Genomic DNA, 4,582 nt, shown 5'->3' with positions numbered 1-4,582 from the left:
ATTTCATGGCAATTAAAATAACAAAACTATTACTCTATTTTTATTGCTTTAAATTTCAACTTTAAAAATTGAAATTCAACCCTAAATTTCAACCCTAAATAGTTGACTCCGTATTCGTTCGCAAAAAAAACTCCAAACTAAGCAACTCTAATGCGCACTGATGTGATCCGATCGGTAATTTGCATTCATTTCTTTCTTGGACGATTCTAAGTGTACCTATCTTATTTACTATATAGCACTTTCTTGTGTGTTTATGCCAATTAAAACTTTTGAAGTCAGCCATCATTGGCAGCTTTCATTTCAATCATACCTGCCTCATGTACATGATCGACTTCTGAAGAAATATTCGTGCATTTGCGCATGGACACTCCTAAAGTAGCAAGATTTATACTGTACCGATCGAAAATTATGAAATTTTCCCTGAAAAGAAGTAAATTTGACCATTTGACCGTCATTTTTATATTTAATAACAAATAGCAAACAGAATTTGTCGTCTATCTTTTCTCTGATTTGCTGTTTATATTTTGCTCACTTACTAATCATCAGAAAAATTAGAATAAAAGAAGTCGAAAACTATTGTGACTGGCGTATGTAAATTTCAAAATATGGGTTTGATAGTAACAAATAATTCCTTCAAATTTGTGCAAAAGAACAATTAACACTATTATTCTACTTAGATCTTGAAAATGAAAAGTTAATTTCTTTATCTTATCAACTCGACGAACAAACTTTCAGGCAATTGCTTGATGGGTATTGCTATCAAACTTTATAGAAAATTATACATTGCTTTTAAAATACACGTATGTTGATGTTCAATTTGAGTTTGAATCTCTGTGGCAACCATCAATGAGATAAATAAAAGTGTGAGCTGGCCCTAGTATTTTTATTCCAAATGATAAATGCCCGACATGGAACTATCACTGATAATTGGGCTGACATAATCTTTGTTCAGAGCATTGTCAGTTAACTTTAATATCGACCTAATGATTTGATGCATACAATAGATATATTTTTTTCGATTTATGTTGGCCAAAAATGAGAAAAAATAGAAAACATTTTCAATAAAGATATTTTTTCTTTAAAATCTATCCGCTGTCGGCATTTCTGGTAGAAATAATCTACTGTGTTTATTAATCTCTGGGTTCGCAAATACCAAGCCTAGAAATACACAAAGTCGCATGCAGGTAATAATTGAAATAGCAATGTATTTCATGCGAACAAGTTTTTAAAATTTACCTTATGCCGAATTATCTTTTCTACGGCATGTTCGTAGACACAGATAGTTCGTTGCTTAAAAAAGTAACACAATTTTTAGGATTTGTTATATAATTAAATGCCGTTTCTAGAATGCCTATATTAATGCGAACACTGGTCTACAGGTTCGGGAATGCATATGTCATACATAGAGGCGTTGGCCAGTTTTTATTCTAATGTATATATCATCACCAATAGTTATTTTTTCTCCTTGTACAAAAATCATTGAAAAATGTGTAAATAGCACTACATCGTATAATTATTTATTCTAATGTTTATAACTTACCCTACATTTCATAAAATGTGAAATAAATAATTAGGAGAAAATATTTGATTTTATTATCAATTTTGTTGTATGGTTTTGAATTCAGAAATTCCAAGTTCACTATATGTATTGTAAATGGTGAAAGACAATTTCTAAATGCTATTCAATTAGTGGTTCAGTTCGTCCTCCGCTACCATGATTATCATGAATCCTCGAAATGGAGTTGCTAGCAAGCGGCACGCTAACACAATGTGAAAATAAAGCATTCAAATCGAAATTTTCTTCTTGGTCTTTAATTTGTTTCCGTTTTATTGTGCGAGGAAATGGTCGATATTTGCATGCGTTCAATTCGAAGAAGAGTTTAAACTTCTTCATTCTATTTTTTCTAAGGATGTTTTCATTCTAAGCATCTGTACAGAATTCAAATTTTCATAAATTGTACAAAGTTGAAAGATTGCGTTTAGTTGTGAATAAAGTTTGAAGTAAATTAATCGAATCCATTTGGAGTTTTGTTTTCCTCCATCTTCGATTATCAACGGCAAGTACGAAATGCTATTATAATAAATCGATTGTTTGAAGAATCTTTGACGCAAGATACTCAATGAGTTTAAAACGGTACACATTGGTTGAGTTTAAGTTGAAATTTATTGTCCAATTTGGGAAGAAATCGGAATTGTATTCGATTTAATGCTCACCTTAGCCGTTTTTAAGCTAAATTTGGAGTATTTAAATTCAAAAAATAAAATCAAGTTCAAATTATTATTATTCTATATTGCATTATTAATATATTATTCTACTATTCATGAATAATCTCATCTTTATGATTATGATAAATTTTGTCTACAATTTCGACGTATTCACTTGCTAAGTTATTATGTCTCGTATTTTTATTTACAATTTGAAGCCAACGGGCTCTGAGTTCACACTTAAAAACTTCAGAAACTAAATTTGCCTTCATATTTCACATTATATATGAAGTACACTACCATATTATCTATGAAACACCCTTCGCAAATTTATATCGATAGCATACCCTGTTTCCTTACTCAGAAAGAGCATCTGACCTCCATTCATCGGGTTACGATGACACTATAATATATATGACAAAACATCCGTCAACCTACAACTATTTTTTAAAAAATGAATGAAACGAAAATTGAAAGTTTTTTCTCAGCATCAAGTAAATTAAATCGTCGTTGCTTTCGCGGCTTCAAACACTGAACAGGCACATTTTCAAAGAACCATTTTATTTTTGAAGAACCGTCAGTATAATGTCTGGGTTAAAGATTGCAAATTTTCCACTCATTGCATAAAAAAATAATAATATAAAAAATAAACATCGAATTCAGTACGTTTGATTGTTTATTATTGTGCCAATATACTGACTTTGTACATAACCATACATGTGAATGACTCCAGCCTAACTGATTTTTTAAACAATTTATCGGTATTATTTGACATTCAATGATGAGGATTCTTACCTTTTTGCACATTCACGACATATCTACTATTCGCATAAATTCCATAACATACTGCCGAATTATCTAAGGAACACGAGACAGTGTTAGACTGCCGAATTTTCTAAGGAACACGAGACAATGTTAGCAGTCAAACGCAAATTTAAAGAACATTTTAGCTCTAAAATAACGTGTTAGCATTTCATGCGGTGAATTTGACAGAAACTCACTAAATTAATCATTTTTTTACAATTTATATCGTTCAAAATTAACAGTAGAATAGTTATTGCTGTGAAACGGATCGTTATTTCCTTCGTAGCTAACAAGTTCCATACTTGCCAGGTGTGAATTCAACAACTTGAAAAAAAAACAAGAAAAATCAATGAATTGAAAAATGATAAATTGAAATGAAAAGCAAGAAAATAACAATAACTTAAATAGAAAAGCAAGAAAAAAGCAATCAATAACGGGAAAAAAATGAAAAATTATTAAGTAACTGTCTGTGAACGAGTGAAACAGCTGGTGATCCTGAGAAAATACTAATGAATTCATTTCTTGATTGATTAAGTTCCCGGCAACTTCTTTGTACTTCTTCGTTCAATGTTTTCCAGTTTTATTTCATCCAAAGTTGTCTTTGGAGCTGGATACGTATCCTTTTATGGTAGAGTTTATACGCACAACATTATTAAAGAGTTTCCATAAGAATATGGACTTATCGTTCGAATGGTAGTAGCTGTGGAAATTTCAAATTTTCAGGAGCAAAATTTTTGGCATTTACAAATAATCAATTTATATAATGCGATTTCCCATGGCGAATGAAGTAATTGAAGTTATTTTATGCGTTTGTTGGCTTTCTGCAATTTCACTTATACACTAACCAAATGCATTGGGTGGGATTTAGTATCTACATCATTCTTGATTGGAAAAATTTTAGTTCTCAATGGAACAATGTGCACCAACTAGGTTTGAGATTTACGAAGTATTGAATTTGAAGAAAGTGACTTATGGTCTGGACAAAAAATTTTACTACAAAGACAGAAATTTATGTGAAAACAATATCCTCATTTACTTAGAAAAATTAATCTCTCATTGAAATCCATTTTCCAGATTTGTTTTTGTCAGTGAATAGCATTTTTTAAATTATTCTCTTCTTTCAAATGACACGCTGTTATTAGGGGACGTTGTGCAATATTTGGTTATATTACAAATAGGCTGAAATAGCTAGAAGATATAATATATTTTCTAGTTTCGATTCTGAGTCACGTACATATGAGTAACATAACCTCGTTTAGCAACACCTTTTACATTGTCATTGCTCTATGATCCCCCACGGATGGTGGTCGTGGTATATTGTTCGTTCATATTGTGATTCTGTCTATTATGTGGTGGTTTTTATGAGACATCACGAGCATTGCTATTATCAGTTTATTATTTATATGAATAAATAAAAAATTTTGCTTTATCATTGTAGATGGAAACAAGTCCTTAATTTGTTAATTTATGTATTTACAAGAAGGCTCCGAACCGGAGACTAGATCAAGGTTAAATGGACATGAGTTTTTGCTAAGTGAACACACGGTTTAGTATTTGTTTTTCTAAACTTTGT

Source organism: Hyalella azteca, unplaced genomic scaffold (assembly GCF_000764305.2).
Source record: "Hyalella azteca isolate HAZT.00-mixed unplaced genomic scaffold, Hazt_2.0.2 contig8696, whole genome shotgun sequence".
Lineage (NCBI taxonomy): Eukaryota > Metazoa > Arthropoda > Malacostraca > Amphipoda > Hyalellidae > Hyalella > Hyalella azteca.
This window is presented reverse-complemented; position numbering follows the sequence as displayed.